The sequence below is a fragment of the Rhipicephalus microplus genome, chromosome 9, assembly GCF_043290135.1.
Source record: "Rhipicephalus microplus isolate Deutch F79 chromosome 9, USDA_Rmic, whole genome shotgun sequence".
NCBI classification, from domain to species: Eukaryota; Metazoa; Arthropoda; class Arachnida; order Ixodida; family Ixodidae; genus Rhipicephalus; species Rhipicephalus microplus.
Genome location: NC_134708.1, coordinates 24,835,981 through 24,853,634, shown reverse-complemented (window position 1 = coordinate 24,853,634; position 17,654 = coordinate 24,835,981). Strand labels below are relative to the sequence as shown.

Here is a 17,654-nt window from a genome sequence, read left to right as displayed (position 1 = left end):
AGGCTGCCTCTCTAGAGAGGCGACCGGATGGTAGTGGTGGTGGTTGGAAGGCGCCTAATTTCGGCAGCCCGGTATATAGGGAGGGCGCTAACAACCTCAACGAGGGGCTTAGCCAGGGGGTAGCATTATAGGTACGCCCCCCCTCCCCTTCCCCGAAAGTTTTTTTTTTTTTTTCACCATGGCATAGAAAGTGAAAAATGGCCATGTTAAGGGGGTGCCCCTCCCGAAATCAAGACGGTGCCCCCTCCCCAGGAAAAAGTTTCTAGGTACAAGCCTTACCTCAACTATAGTGTCTAGAATATATTCTAGGAACTGTTTCTTGTCTATTCGCTGTCTTCAACCTCCCCTGCCCCGCGTGGTAAGGGAGTAGAGTAGGCGAGGGAAGATCCGGTTAGGAGATAACTGCCGTGTCTTGATTGCTTAGTTTGTTGGCGGCCACCTTGGGGGGGGGGGGGGGGGGGGGTATTGATTTTTTCTTCATTTTAATATATTCCGATTTAAAGAAGTACTGACACGATTTCGAGGCACTCTAAAACGGACATTTTTCGCTACCATGATGTGCATTATTAGTGGTTGAGATATCCACACACCGGAGCCCGACAACGCGTGCAAGATATCTGCCAAATAGGAGTCCTGCGTGCAGCGTAAATCCCAGAAATCGCTGTAAGTCTCTGGACGTCAGTTCATTCGTCGCTGTTTAGTGCACCACGTGCGCAGGCTGAGATTACAGTAGCTGAGATGTAGTCTTCACGTGACATCAGACCTATGTTGACACGTCACGGCGAAGCTGCCCCCGCGATACCGAAACCGAAATGGCTGTTTTAAGGTGCTGGTATCAAAAATACATGCAATGCATTCCCAAACACTACGACACCCTTTTAATAGTTGTAGACACCCATGTCTTCATTCAGAGCGAGAACCCTCCAAACATTAAAAATTTGTGTCACTAATCATTACCACTTACAAATCACAATTATAGTTTCCTACGCTTTTCGTGGCTCTCGTTAACTGCACTGTTAAGGCGAGGGCTAAACAGTAAAAGAAAGACAACTAAATGAATTGTTTGCACAGGGATCAACAACAGTAGAAGCGCTCGCTTAATCTAAGATTGGGTGTACTCTTAATTCCAACGTTAGCACCATTGCCTGCTCTTCATCGACATCACCGTCATGGAGCTGACTAGCCGTGTAGCTGTGTTGCAGTGGCTATTCTAGCCACTGTAGCTGTGTTAGGGTGGCTAGCTGTGTGTTCACTAATTGTTCGTATCTATAATTGCTCCTCAGTATCCAATCTACGGAGTGCTGCAAGTGTCCCAACTACTCGCATTTGAAGACCTGCTCGGCTTTACCCATTGCTTGGCGCATTACCGAGCACAGTATCCGTTCAAACGAAAGTCGCGCACAGACCATGGTCGTCACTGCTTCATCACGAAGCTACCGCTCCACGAAGTTCTGCCTGTAAACTGCACGTCCAACAGTACGCTCATTGTTGCTGTCGATGGAGTCGCCGAGATACTAGCTGTGCAACGATATTTGCGGCGACCTTCATATGGCTTCCTTGTCAGCCGCACGAAATGCGTGCTTCGTGTGTGATGGTTCCCTGCAGTGCGCCTGAAGAAATACCGTACGGTGTGTGTACGGTACTCACGGTATCTGAGGTTGAACGTCGGTGTAAGCTTTGCGTTAAAAAAAATCAAATAACTATTGTGCGAACATGCGAGCGCGGCGTTTTTCTGCCATTTACTTTCGGATATGGTTTCGGCTTCTCTAGGTAGAATGCGTTTAGCGTCTACTGGCGACCGTGGTACTCGCATTTTCCAAGCTGTTCGTTGACTGGGTTTTTCATTTATATGTTTACTTTCAATACCGTGAGCCTTTTCGGGATTTACAACTCTGACACACAATCTACGAACAGCATAGCACAGACGGCACGATTCAAAAATGAGAACAGAAATGTATAAACAACACGCTGGAATAATTTTGTACGCATAACTTGCACGTGACATCACAGACAGGTTCTCTGTGTTGGGTACTTGAAGATGGCGGCCGCCATGACTTTTTATCGCATCTGAGAGTGCCAGTGCAAGGGACGGCAGATTCTAGTTGTTCAAGCAGTGCAAGGGATGACAGTCGTTCGCCCCTCGCATTCTTTTGTGCTATCCCCGCTTCCATCTGTTCGCCAGCCGCGTCAAGAGGGAACACAAAGAATTGGAAAAGGCACTGGCACCAATATGAGGTCGTTGTTTCTTGTTTCACGCGGTCGAGCAAGAGTTCATGCGCATCTCAACTAGCTGGTACCTGAAGATGGCGACCGCAGTGACGTCAATTCAAGTTATGAATAAACAGTTCATCGCCATGCTGGTATTATGCTACGAATGCTGCTGACCAGACCAGTGTTCAGAGGCTCGAAATCGTGCGAAACTGAAAGTGCTCCCCTAGAGTGATTATACTGCCTGACCAAACCGTCTCAGACTATTTCTAGCAGGTGTTGTTAGTTATCTAAATTGAACACAGTGGGTTATTATTATGGAATTGGGAAGTCTTTTGCTTAGCTCCTCAGGCAGAACGATTGAGATCACACCACTTCCTCGAGAGAGAGGTGGACCCTATGCTTTCGTATCTGCACATAATTTTGCCTTTGTATTCAATTTAAAATAATGGTATAGCAGCTGCATTGTAGAGCAAGTTTGTCGTTTAGTTTCCTGCTCTCGTAAACAGTCCATTTGGCTTTTTGAGAACTTATCGTTCTCATGCTGTGCCATGTGTTGCAGCTATCATACTTGTAGGAAATTCTATGATATTGACCCTGCTGTGCCAACCTTTGAAAGCTTTCTCCACCTGCAAGGCTTTGCTTTGCTTCCAAGCACCTGGTTTTGCATTGCATCTGTGGTCTGGGGTGCCATCGTGTAATGATTCTATTTTTTCATTCTATGCCCTTCACCGCCATTAGCCGTCTGCGATTGGTGGAAGTGATGCTTCGATCAATCGCAGACAGCTAATGGCGTGCTTCGAGCAACCGCAGACAGTTAATGGCCGCAAAAAGCATATAATAAAGGAATAATATAGTTGTGGGATTGCACCCCTGGACATTTTTTTACCAAGCTACAATGTCATGCGATGACTGTAAAATATGTATCCAAATGAAATATGTATCCAAAAGAAGACGAGAAGCCATCATTTTCTTTACGTTCTGAGCACGTTTGGATGCTAATAAACGTTTCTAGGAGTCCATTTCAACTGTTCACTTGGCCACATATTTTACAATGATGTCATAACGTGACATCATTATGACATTGCAAATTTTAGTAGTCTGTGATGTCACAATTTTGTCGTATGGTTACGTCATTATGAGATAATGCTGATTGTTTGCATCGCTCATCTCCGATGCTGTGGGACGCTGATGCCAATGTTCGAATTTCATATTTGATGAGGCATTTCAGGCATTCGTTTAATGACAGATTAAAAAACGCTCTGAGGTTCGCACCAGAATCTCGCAAGCAACAGACTTCATATGCTATGCCTTCCCAGCTCATTTTGCCACAGAGGAACCCCATGAGGCATATGCTATTTTCATCTTGCTTGTACCAATATGTGAAAGTTCAAATGGTGATTCTGTTGATAAGCAAGAGAATTTATGTCACTGTAACCTTGTGCTAAGGTTACTACATTTGGATGTCTTTTCGGCCACAGTTTAGGGTGAATAGCCTGTGTTTTTATAAAAAAGTTGTGGATCTATGCTGTACGTTTTTACGACCTCACTATATCGCCTTTCTGCTTCAAAAACTGGCACTTCGAAAGCTTGTACTTTCATGGATTTCATAAGTTAGCAACCGGGAGGCTATCGAGGAAACTTAAATTTAATAACTCGTTGAGGGTTTTCACCCTTTTGGACACCTTTTTCACCCTGTAGTACAACTGTAAAACATTGGTTGCGAGATGCAGTGGTTGTGTGACTGGTGGTTCTTATCTCTGTTGCTTGGAGATGTTCTTGTTAGACCGAGGGTCAAAACTGGTAAGCCAGGGAAAGCTCCTTCTTTATTCTTTGTTTTGACTGTATGTGTGATCTGGTTCACTTTTTTTTTTACTTTGTTTCCCTCTTTGCTTTCAGCAAGGACCAGAAAGGAGAGTCCACGAAGATTACCAGTTTCTTCTCAAGTTGACCTTTGCCAGTCTTCAAGTACATCTTGCGCCCTATTTACTGATGCTCGCGTGTTGTTTGTGGATATGGCACGGTCTGTCACTTTCACTGCCGATCTTAGAGAACTGAGTGTACGAGGATTACTGCCTTCATTCGAACCTTGCCTCTGTATAGCAGTGTCTGTGCTTTTTGCCTTCTTCATTATTGCTTGCATGGTCGCTTGTTATGGCCACACTTTTTGTCAGTTATTTCACTGTCATGTTTGGTAGAAATGGAGGTCAATGATTGTGTTGTACCTGGGTGTGAAAGGGTCCTCAAGACGGTATTTTCGTTTTTCATTAGACCACTACTAGAGCAAATCATTGGCAGCATAATTCAATCGAGACAACCTTTATTAACGAAGCTACGAGTAATATATAGGTACCCTCCTCTTCCACTCCACCTTTCACCCACAGCTACCTCAACTCTTCAAGCGTCAAGCTCTGCCTTCACAGGGCCTGCCCCCACGCATTTCACAGCCAATCCTAGCAGCAGCCATGGTGACGTTAAGTGGGCAGAGCCTGCCGCTCTGTGAATGGGCGGTTGAAAACGCATTTGGCCGTGCTGCAGTAATCTGCAGTGATTCGCAGCTTTAAAGCACTGTGATAAATTACCCAATTTATGCAGAGAGCTCAAATCGGTTTGTAAATGACTCTTGGGAATCGGTCTATCGGCCTAATGTGTTTGTACAAAATCGTCGAAACTGTTTCAGGGTCGCTTAACTGTTCCTCGGCTAGCAGCCTGAAGCCACAAAATTTTAGTCTCCTGCAAGGGCCGGTACAGGAAAAAAAATTTCAGCAGGTTGGAGGTTGAACTAAATGTCTGCTAACATTGTTATTCGAAGGAGGGCCCTTGCCACATTTCATGTCTGGGTCATTTCTGAAGGGGATTTTCTGCATGAATTCGAAAAACGTATTGATACTGGTCTTTGAAATGTCTGAAATCTGAACCCCAATTTTTTGTTCCAAGGGAGTGTTTCAAAAACACGGGGACTGCGAGGGGTACACAAAAAAATTTTTTTTTCAAGGCTATTCGTGCATAACTGATGAAAATGCTCATTAAGGAAATAAGTATCGCATGAAGAAAGTGACATGCTGGCCGAGCCAACTGCAAAAGTTCTGTGGACTGTCTGTTTGACACACCTGGTGTAGTAATCGCATAGTGTTCACGTCATCATCTGATTAGTGCCTTAAACTGACATTTTAGCATCACCTGCTCGTGTGGCTACTTGAGAAAGTCTTTCAAGCTGAATGTTCTGTGAAAAGTGCTGTGGGTCCACCAGAATTGATGATGACACCCTCTAGTTTAAGTGTTAGAGGGACACTAAAGAGCAGAGCAATTTTTCGCGTGTTAGTGAGGTACGAATCCCAAAAACACCACTCTTACTGCGACTCTACGCTTGGTAAGCGAGAAAATGCGCCAGAAGGATATGCAAAAGAAGACGCCACCATGAGATTCCTGCACCAAGAACCGTGATGTAGTAAATTTTGAAGGCTTCTACTGGATCCTGTATAGCTTCTACTCGATAAAAATGAAGTACATTGTTATCTGTGTGTGCTATAGATTCAGCATATGAAGTTTAGGAAAATTTCATGGAGCCAATGTTGCGAAAATATGAAATATATATTTAGTAACTTGTTACGCCACTCGCGGAGATTTCGACACAGAATTTTTAAAAATAAAACTTCTACTTTGATTTTCTCTGCCGATAATGAACTTGCGACAGTCAAAGTCAGGGCATTAGCGTTCTCAGAGTGAAATTTATCAATCTAGACCGAGCCATTGTTTCTCTTTAGTGTTCCTTTAACGACGCATGAGATGTGTGTGACGTTTAAGAAAAGTAAGTTTATGCAAGACCATGCAGTATTGAAAGAATGCCCAGAGATGCGATGATTAATCTCTTATAGTTCTATCTGGTATCCACATGCTTAAAGTTGAAGTTTTTGGTGTTTAAAAGCAAAACATAGTGCTTGCATTGCTCCGGCAGAGTAGCTGTGGAGTAAGCTGGCTTGTACGGTACTCTTAGATTGAAACACGAAATTTTAGGGCTGACTACATACAGTTCATGTCACATTTTTACTTGGAACATTGGATCAAAGACAACATTACCTATAGCGGCCAGAGGTGCTCTGACATGATGTGCTTATCACAAATAATTGCTCATAGATGTCGTTGCTCTAAAAACAAAAAGAAGAAGCGCATTCGTGCAAATGTGTAAAGACCTTGTGAGAGTAAGAGAAACCAGAATACAGGAGTGCAGACCTGTACACTCACACCTCATTATAACAAAGTTGCGTCTTACACGAAAATAAGTTTGTTAAATCAGAAAATTTGTTATAAAGATGTTTTCTTAACAGTATGTCTATTGTAAGTATATTTTTCCTTTACTTCGTTATAACTGATATTTCGTTATATCCGGGTTCGTTATATCGAGGTTTGAGTGTGGCACTTCAGCGGCTTGTGTTATCTAGACTGCTCTTTGTTTTGTTTTTTTCACTGTCACCAAGTGGTCAAACCAGTGGGTATGAACACAATCTATAGGCACGAGCTCATTAGAGGTGCCAGCAACACTTGGTAATTAATTCTATGACAGCTGTTGTGTTAAGCCCCAGTTCCACATGAAAAACATGTGACGTAGATGTGTTCCATGTGCAGACATGTTTTTGCAGACTCCATTGTCATGTTCACTATAGCTCCGACTGTGACTGCCCCTCCCCTTCTCCTTTTTTTAACGAGTAGCACTGCTGTCTTCACAGCTGGGACTGAGTAATTAGTGTACTGGTGTATTATTTATGTTTGAATGTGCCAGTTTTTGTTTGGATAGAAATTATGGTGACTTCTTGACATTATGCTTCCTGGTGCATACCTGTTCTGTTTTTTATCTGCAATAGGGTTTGAACGTGAATTTATTTGTGCCTTGATATCTAAAGTCGGCTCTCTCTCGCAATATCAGCAAGCTTGCCAGCAAGCCAGGTTCAGCTGTTACTAGTATCTTAATACTGCAAACATCTCGACATCCTATTTCTCTCTGACGCCGTCAATAACAGTGTTAATCAAAACACCAGTGCTGCGTTAGTGCACTTAATACATGGGTATGTACCAGATGGTCCTTTTCGATAAAAGCCAAGTGTTTAGTTGAAACCTAACAGATAAGGCGAACTGTTCTCGCCGTTTGCCTTTTTAGCACAGTAGTTACCCAATGGTTGTGTAGACATAGCAGTCTGTTCTCTAACATAGACAATATTGTTTAATAAAAGTGTTCATTGTTCTTAATGCAATCACTTCACAATATGCACAGAAAGCAATAACATTCCCCAAGATTTCAAAAGCCTGATGGGTTATTCACAGTCGAGATATGTTCTCGCTGTTGTTGCTACCATTCTCTATTACTCAATCGCGAACACAAACAGTGCTGGGAGCAGTTCTCCTGTTTTTACTTCTGTCGTTACTTGATAAATGCCAACTAGGTGATGCCAGAAATACTTATAATATGCTAATAGTACTCACAATCCAGTGGTGTCTCAATGATCACAGTGCAATCTCTCTTTGTAATCTTTGTACGAAACTGTGGTTGCTTAAAGCTGGTAATCTGGCAGACCAAAGAGCATTGACATTTCATCGTGCTTTTTATAGAATGTGAAGACTTAAAATTGGTATGGCGGTGACTGGGTGCATCGTAAAATTTCAATTGTGCTCTGATTGGAAAAATTGAAATGAATTCAGATGGACAGACACCTGTTTTGTCCCATTGACCTCTGTCAATCTGGCTTCATTATGATTTTTTAATCAGTGCATATTAAATCACAGCTTTATATTTATTAATTTTTTCATTACCCTCAAGGTCTCAAGATCTAAGAGGAGAGTGAGTTGCATTCGTAACATACACAACATACTTTCAAACTCACAAAAATAAAAGGGAATACATAGATGTAATAAAGGAAACTAACAATAGTACAGATCAAGGAGTAAAAAGAAAGTCAATTAGGAATACAAAGCATAAATAGTTCTTTATAGCAAAAAAACAATGCAAGATAAATATTCCTCAGAACTGTAAGGCACCTAAAAGCCAAATAATACATCATGCCTGCATGTTAAAGTACTAGTGTGATAAAAAACAACAAAAATCCTAAGCAGAAAGAAAATAGGTTACACTGCTATAAATTAATAAGTTTATCACAGCAAATGACTTGAAACTGCTTTGAACTTGGCATGATCAGTTACCTTGGCAACAAATTTTTGAAGGCGATTCCACCTTGCTAATGTACTGGGGATGAATGAATTGTAAAGGACTTTGGTGTGGCTTGAGGAAATGCTAACCTTACAACAATGATCGGTGTGGGTAGATACGCAAGATGAGGGGTTTATAAGTTTATCCTACAGAATGGGATGGTGACGATAGGTCTTGTGAAACGAGCAGAGGTGAAATATTTTCCTACGCTGTAGTAGCCAAAGTAATGACAAGCTTACTAAAAGCTTAGTGAAGCCTGTCTGAGCACAGGACTTCGTCTTGTCTCTTCCAGCGGTGATGGAGGCATGGCCGGTGGATCAAGGTTTGTGGAGCACGGAGGCCGACGCATCCGATGACTCAATGCCAGACGATCGAACGCTATCGTTGCCTCCTTGGTCGAGGGTGTCGGGTGTGTGGCGGTGCAATCGGTGCATGTACACGGCACCCGACATCTATCGAATCAAGCGGCACCAGGTGACACATACTGGCGAGCGCCGATACTACTGCCCCATCTGCCAGGCGCGATTCACCGCCAAGCAGAGTGTGAAGACCCATATGCGTCGACACACAGGCGAGAGGCCGTTTGCGTGCAGCCGGTGCCCGGCACGCTTCTCACGTAGTCAACGTCTGGCAAGTCACCTGCAGACTTGCAGCGACGGTGCCGGTTTCGAACAAGCGGCGTGACGTGGTTAAAGTTGTTCATATAGTGTATTACAAAAATAAATTATTGTATAATGGCTTAAGTTGAGTTCTAGTTGGGTGGGTTTCCTTGTAGGAAAAGTTAGCCATGTAGACAAGGACACGATAGAAGAAACACAGGTGTTGGAAATGTTGACTATCGACTGGTATGTCACACTGTGGGTGTAAAACAGGGCAGGAACGTAACTTATGGGCATAGTGACAACATAGGTTTGCACCCTTTGTGAGGTGCAAACTTGTGCCCCTTTTGCAGTCCCCTGCTGACACCCAAGACGGTCACCCATCAATTTAGCACTTGTAAGTGCCTACACAGAAGATAGGTATTTAAGTGTGACATTTCATCTCTATGTGGCGTAATTGAAGGCTAACTTATGCGTACACTTCCAGTAACATTGATATGCCGAGCCTCAACCATCTTCACTGACTGTCTCTATCGTATATGCGTTCTGAAATCTGATTTTGCACAGTCTTATATAGACATTAGAATAAAGAAACGTCTTTTCTAGTTGAAGCTTGAAACATCTGTAACGGCCGAAGTGCATGCTTAAGCCTGCCTTTGGCTACCTTAAGCTGTTATCTTTTGCATAAGCCCACTCGTGTGCCAGATTGATTGGAGTTGTCATCATTCCTGGTCATGTGCAGATGAGTTTTGCGTGTGCTTCCTTTTCTGCCGCAGTGCAAACTTTTAGTAGATGGACGGCATCCACGTTGTGCGTTTCCCTTCTTTTGTGTACCTGTGTATACAGCTAACTTTTTCTATGATGAAGTCAATGTGGCTGGAAAGCAATTTGCGACTTAAAGCCGATTTGTGATGAAATCTCACTTGAGTGCAACTTGTTGAAAATGAATTGTAAGCGTAATCAACATTTTTGCAATGGAACCTTAATGATAGTGATTATTGGGTAATGTTTTGTATTAGTTTATGAAATTGATTTTCAACGAGTTGGTACAAGGCCAACTACAACAGTACTACCTGTACTGACCAAGGTTGCCACCAAAGTTACCGTGGCAAGGCTGTAAGCCTAGCAATAACATTGCTCTTTAATTTACAGCATTCAGATTGGCATGTGTCAATCACTGAGATTGCATGCTCGTAATGAAAATGATAGGTTATTTTTTTGTTGATGAACTGAAACTTAAAGCACAGCCTTGCACTTCTAATGATCTCAATGATTTTCTCCACCGACTGCCTCGTAGCTGCAAGTCGAAACCCCGGCTCCTTCCCGTCCTTGACAATTGGGTGGTGGTAGTCGACTGTTCATGGACACACGTAACGTGTGTCACATGTGTGATACACATGACATTGTGACACTGGAGATTTGATGCTTGTGTGACGTCACGTAAATATAAATAGGGCAGATGTTCCGCAAAAGATGGAAGCTTCAAGTAATGAAAAATTTAACACGAAGTGTTGCTGGAGCCAACACTCTGACTAGCAGACTTATTATTATTTTTTTTAAAGAGTGCAACCGAGTACCAATACATGTGTATTCTTCGTGCCCTTTATGAAGTATGCACATAAGGTACGAAGCACACATATGCACACCTCAAGGTGAACTGTTGCTGTCTTGAAGAAGGCAATACCAGTTGTCGAGAAGTTGGCTCTAGTGAAACCAGCAAAAGTTTTTTCTTGTGACACTTTGTGTCGCACATGCTGCCAAGCACATGTAACGAATGGGCACATTTACCGGCAGGTGCGATGTCTGTCCTTAAGATACGTGAAGACATCTTTGGAACGGCAGTTTGCACCCAGGAAATCGCGCGTCTGAATGAGTCAATGGACGTGGTTATGGTCAGCCTAACTCATGGTACTATGTTATGTCAAACAAGTCATAACAGCATCACCTTTCTGCTGGCCTCGGTACGGAAAGCATAAATTTTGAGGGGTTGTTAGTGATGTGTCTGTTTGCATCGCATTTCTTGCACATAACTCTTGCACCGAGCTTTCCACGTAGCTTCACTGTCGCTGCAGTTGCATCTTTTGCATGCGAAATTTTGCTGTCGTTGGCCTTTGATTACCATTTCGCATGTCCGGTGTGCGGGTCCTGAAACGTGGTTCACTAAGTGGCGGACATGAATGCTTCTGCCCCGTCCGTTTGACATGGGAAAGCTGGGTCTTGAACTAGTCACACATTGCGTGCTCTTTCATAGCAGAGCGGTTGTGCTCAAGAATTGCGATGCGTTATAGATAGAAAATTATCAACGCTATGAACCAGTGTGCACTCCTCTTGGCTTCTTCTTCCTCTTTGTCCTCGCCTTCCTTTTATGCTTCGCTTACAGAAGACGTGTGCCAATTTGTCCTCTGTCAAGTGCAATAACTGTGATGGTCGAGAGAACAATTTTGGAGAGAGGTATAAAAGGGGAAAAGGAGAGAAGAAAAATGATGGAAAAAGAGAAATTCATGGCGAAAAAAAACTTGTGGGCGAGGCGAGGTTCGATCCCATGTTTCCACAAGGCAAAGGTCGCCCTCGCAACCACTGGGCTATCCAGGGGAGCTAACCGAGCATAGCATGTAGCCTTGCAGAGCGTAGCATGGAAAGGGCGTGCGGAAGGAAATTGAGGGTGAGGAGGACATATGTGGGGGAGAGGAGTAGAAAAGGGAGGAAGTGGAGCGAGTACAGAGAGATAGAAAGAAAAAGAGAAACGTCAAAATGAAAGGAAGAAAGATTAAAGGCAAGAGAATGACTGGTAATAGAAATAAAGAAAGGAATAGAAAGAGAGGGCAGAAAGAGAATGAAATGGCAGTGAGAAAAAGAGATAGCAACAAAGAGACAAAAAAAAAGAGTTAGAAAATAAAGAGCAAGCACAGTAATGTATAGTTCTATAATATAGAAAGGAGTGGAAAGAGAGGGGTGAGATGGGAAAAGTCTAGTCAAGTCAGTACTGGCTAGGGGCCCACCAGCTCTGCTGTGCAAGTTTGTGGTGCTGTGCAAGTTGCGGTGTGCAGCAGAGCTAGGTGCCCACCAGCTGTGCTGTGAAAGTTAGCGCAAGTTGTACTTATTTCTTTTCATGACGGGTGGAAATATTAGCGTAGCTCTGGAGGTGAACATAGTGCTAATTAAATCTTAGGCTATAGATGGCAGAAACAAGTGGGGTTTTTCCAGAGCTATGGTACTGCTAGCTTTCTGCAAGTTACGTAAATCTTAATGTTTGATGTTAAAATGGCGGGTTGCATCGTTAGTGAGTAGACGTTACTGTGTGCAGAGGAGCATCGCAGCGTGAAGTGTTAAGAAGTGTCATATTCAAGCTACTTGTGTCTCTTTACTTTGCTGGATTACAGAAACTATGTACTGGCAATTGAAATTGACTCGGGTATGGTCTTGTCTGATATGTCCTTTTTTGTCTTATCCTCATGTTGATTGCTCTGCGTGAAATTTGCTGTGATGTCTTTATGCTTGACTGGGAACACAGGGTAGACCTATGTGGAAGCTGTTGGTGTACTTGTTCAGACGTAAATAATGTAAGCAAACTCATGGCTCATATAGTGCAGTAGCTTACACTGAGATATTTGTTCAATTGTACTAGTTCAGAAGGCTTTGTGAACAGCAGTCTTGGTATTAGTATTTATGTACATGAGCAATGTTTCAGCGAAGACTTCAAATTGTTCACTCACAAACATTTTGGGTGGCCTATTGTCATTGATTGTTGAAAACACAAAGTTATGTAACTCAAACTCTGCTGTAATTTACATTTCTCGTCCAATGATACGTACACGATGGGACCCACTATAAGCTCATTTTATGGAAAGTTCGAAATGTCAAGACTTTTCCAGAAAATGTTTGGCTACTAACTGGATGGTGCGAAAAGTGTTTGTGAAGCATTGCCACGTCTAATTACATGTGCCCATGACATGGTTTTCTCAAGTATTGTCATGCTATTACTATAGTAAGATCAACAAAAGCACCAAATCTCTATTGATGCTAAATAAGAAAATATAACGCCACAGTTGCAGAGCAATCATGCATTGATATAGATGGTAGATTCAGTGTTGTTTAAAGCAGTTTGATAATGCTGGAAAAGCAATTTAAAGTAGCATTCAATAATGTTTTGTGGGCACCTTAAACTACCGGTGATTAACGAGCATTTTCAGTGGGTTGTGGTGACAGGAACCCTTCAGGAAATATTAAAGCTTGCGTCTCTTGTGAACATTGTGTTTCACATGCATTTGGTGATGTTCTTAATTTATTACTCTCGTTGTTGTCCACCATTTGATTGAAAACGACTGTGTACTAAATGCAAGCTCATCTGTTCGATTGGAGGCCCACGCACAAAAGCATTACGTGATTACATCAACGGAGTGTAACTCGTCCCTTTCATAACAAACACACTGTAAAGGAACTTTATTTTGTTTAAAACACTGAAAATATCTCATCATAGAACAGTAATTTCCTTGCAATCTTATTCGTTTCTGAGGTCTCGCTGTTTCTGCATTCCTAGCTGCAAGAAAACAGTGAGACGTAGCGCACGCAAGGTTTTGCTTCTGTGCCACTTTTTTTTTTTCTTCCCAAAGTATTTGCTTTCAGTTTTCTAGCACTGCCAGAAACAGCACCTGCTTCTTATTTACCTCGTCTCAACAAAGCAGTCGTGGACTGTAGCACAGGGCATCCAAATGTGACACAAAGCTATGGGCACTGCAAAATGCAAAAATTTCTCTTGAAATTTGCACACAAGTGAGTTCTCGGTGTGGGACAGCTATGTGTATCTGGCACTCCTTATCTATAAAAAAATTCATTCATGATGTTTTAATTCACAAAAAGCCGACTTCTCACATTTCCTTTGAGGAAATCTGCTGAGGGGGTGAGGGGGGGGGGCGTTTTTGTCGTCTGGTGTCACATTAAACGTCTGCAGCTCTTCCTCTTCGAAGGCGGATGCACACAAGTTGGCACCTATGATTGCGCACTCCACACTGATGTCATGAGATGTACTACCACACACGGCGACGTTCTGAAACCTTGTGGTCAGAGAGCATTGCTGAGTGCTTGAGCGAGACTCTTATTTAGTCACGGAGGCAATCAGGCACGACAAATTGGCCATCCAGGCCTTTGAACTTGAAAATGTACTTGACCCTGGCTTGGTGCGACAGTTTAGCGATTGACACGTCTTTCTCCTAGACAAATCTCCCCCAACTTTATGGGCTTCTGCAGAACTGATTTGTAAAGTTCAGTCGCATTTAATATGGACCTTGTATGTAAATTCTTTTTTTTTTGTGCACAGTATGTATAAATGCATTTTCAGCATAGTGCTGGTTTTGGCAGAGAAATCGATTGTGCATTTTTGTTGCTTGAGCTATGCTGTCATGTTTTGGGATGCAGGTGTACACACTCTCAGACACACGTCTATTACGTGATTGCCACACGCAAATGCCGTCTCTTGTTTCGTGCCATGCGCATTATTGCGGAAGGTGGGGCTGGACGAATCTTTGTGTTGCACAAAAGAAAAAATGCTTGTTCTTTAATGTTTGTAGTGCATTGCTGGAATAAAGTATTTTGCAGCTCTTACACATATTGAAACTCCTTTTACTGATTGGAAGCGACTTGAAGTTTGTACAGGAACGTTGTTGGCACTACCATAGGTAATGTTACTTCTGTCACCTGCCAATGCTTGCATTGTTTGTTTGTTTGTTTCATTTTGACGTTTGCACTTCTTTTTCGATGTTTTTTATTTATGCTTGCTATAGACTATTTACAGATGGACTTCAGTACCACCACATTGAGTTGTAGCCTTGCCGTCTTCTTTCTCGCAAAACAACTGCAAACAGTGCCATGTTAGATAGATAGGCAGAAAAACAGTTCGCTTGGTGCTTTCAATATCTAGTGACATATATATCTCATGTCACAATGTACAAAACAAAATATTCGTTTAACAGCCCGAAGTGGCGTCACCCATATGGTCTTGCATGAAATTGTCCATAGGCCACTGATTTCAATTTGAGAATACGAAGTCAATAACTTGTTATCACATAGCCTGTAATTTTTTTTACACTTAAACACATTTCCAAAGCTTCAGAACAGCAGGCTTTTAGTATTTATGAAGCAATAAGGGCAATAAGTCAGAAAATTTTATCGACTTCCGAAATCTTTTTTTCTCAAAGATTTTGTTTTTTTTCTCAATTTGCTTGTCTTGAACAATTACCCCACACTTTCTGCCACAGCTGATTGCACACGATGTTTGTTTCGTACTGTTTGTGTTATTTGTTTGAGTATCATAAGTGCAGAACACTTTGGGCGACTGAAAATGGCTTAAACAAAACTTCAAAACATTTGACTGTTGGGCGATTTGGTGCTTTAACATAGAAACCATCATGAATGGGAAACTAAACACAACGCTCGGGAAGAAATGTTTTTTCCTATGTGTTGTGTTTAGTTGCACGTTCACGATGATTTCTATGCTTAAACAGTGTCGCTGCTTAGAGGGAATAGCTGTTGCTAATGTGATGGGCTTCATACCTGAATCCTGAGCTCCTGTTCATCTCTCTGCAAACGATACTCCTGCTCAATGAAACATACTTTCCGGGTCTCTTCAAGTTCCGTTTGAAAAGAGTCTGCTGTAATTTGTCTTGTCCAACTATGCTTTACACAAACCTGGACCCTTCAAGTTCCATTTAACGAGAGTCTGCTGTAATTTGTCTTGGCCAACTATGCTTTCTACAAACAGAAAGTGCATTGTGTCATTGCTGAAAAAAAAAAATAACTTCCGCTCTCATTCCTGACATTCTCTCCATTACACAGCTGGCAAACCAGGTAGAGACACCGAGGCAGCTGCAACCGTAAAGCACGAACCCTCGTCGCCGCCGAGTTCAGTGTCATCGCAGAAGCAGTGGCATCGGTGCGTGCTCTGCTCTTACGTGACAGGCGAAGAGTGGCAGCTCAAATTTCATCATGAGGCAGTCCATGTAGGAGAGAAATCATTAGCCTGCAGTTTATGCTCAATGGCCTTTGACCAGAAGGAGGACATGCTGAAGCACGTGGAGGATCACAGATCGCAGCAGTACCAGTGCAAGATCTGCTCAAGACGCTTCAACAAGTTTCAAGGCCTCAAGTTGCACGAGCGGTGCCACACATTTTCCAAACACGACCCGTAACTCATTGAACTGTGATCTAGCGACTTCTACGCATCTCCATGTTCGCTCGATGCCTCGTTGCAGTGAATCTCTGTCTGCAGCGCGCTTTGGCAGCTTCTTTTCAATGCATGCTTACATATCGAAGTCCAAAGTGTGTGGTGGTTATATGTTTTCATAGTACACTCAGACCGCTTTATAACAAAGTTGCCGCTTACAAGAAATTAAGTTCGTTATAACCGAAAATTTGTTATAAAAGTTATTTACACTATCTATTTCAAGACTATGTTTAATTTACTACATTATAACCGCTATTTTGTTATATCTGTGTTTGTTATATAGAGGCTTTGGTGTATCAAAGCACAACTTGTATGCTATGTACGGGGGGTATGGGTTAAAAAAATATTTAGGTTGTTTACTAAAGGGACCTGTAATAATCATTGAGGTTTTATGTTGCAGAACTGTGGTATGATTATGATGGTTGCCATAGTGGAAGCCTCCGGAAATTTCGAACACCTGCGATTCTTTTGTGTGCACCTATATCTAAATACACAGGCCTCTGGAATTTTGTCTCCATTGAAATGCGGTCACCGTGGCTGAGATTCGATCCCCTAACCTTTGGGTCATGTATTACAAATGCAAATAAGATCTGTGGGCTTAGATTTAGGTGCACGTTAAAGTACCCCAAGTGGTTGAACTTAATCCGAAGAACCCCACTATGGCATGCCTCATAGTCATATACAGTAGAGAATTTTTTTGTCACATAGAACTGCAGCATATGTTATTAAATTATATGGGCTTATTCAGCACATAACGACACCAGTTTTCTTTTTTGTGGTGTCATTTTGCAATAAATGAGCACTATAGATTTACACTATCTAGCTCGTCAATGCGATCTTTTGAATTATGATATGTACTTTGTTGTTGCCAGTTTTTCCTCTGTGTTCTCATTTACACTTCGCTTTCATTCACCACCCTGTGGTGTTGCACTGAAAGAGGACAGTGTTTTTGCTTTGCCACGTCTTGCTTTGTATTGTGGTCTCATAGTCAGTTGCTGCAAATATAACTCGACAAACAGAATTACAGCTTCCGTGTTCCTTGTTGGGTCGAATTGTCTATTGCCTCCTTGAGAGAACAATGGCTGCAGCTTTACTGAATCTGCAAGCAAACTTGTGAACCTGCATAGGTTTTTTTCTAGAACTAAGGTTAATCTTATTTGTATGAAAGCTTTGTTCTCCCAGCATGCAAACAGTATGCTTGCTACCGTATACTGTTTATTAAAACCCAACAGCCAGGATTGCTTGTTAATCATAACCGCTTATGGCGGGGTGCATCATCAGTGATCGAAGATGACACATAATGAGCAAAAAATGTAAGCGCTGAACTTCCACTGTTGTTTATTGCTGAGAACCAACTAAGATAACTAAACATAAGCATTGATGGAATTGCTCGAAAAAAAAAAAAAAAAAAAAAAAGCCTAGTAAGATGAGGTGC

The 17,654-nt window shown here is 42.3% G+C and overlaps 1 long non-coding RNA gene across 1 annotated transcript; it reads left to right on the top strand.

Moving 5' to 3' along the window:
* Positions 1-1,170: 1,170 nt before the first annotated feature.
* LOC142771620 (uncharacterized) lies at positions 1,171-17,240 on the top strand. The gene is made up of 2 exons (XR_012886024.1): positions 1,171-12,415; positions 15,832-17,240. It is a non-coding gene; the product is annotated as an uncharacterized LOC142771620 (long non-coding RNA).
* The last annotated feature ends 414 nt before the right edge of the window (positions 17,241-17,654 follow it).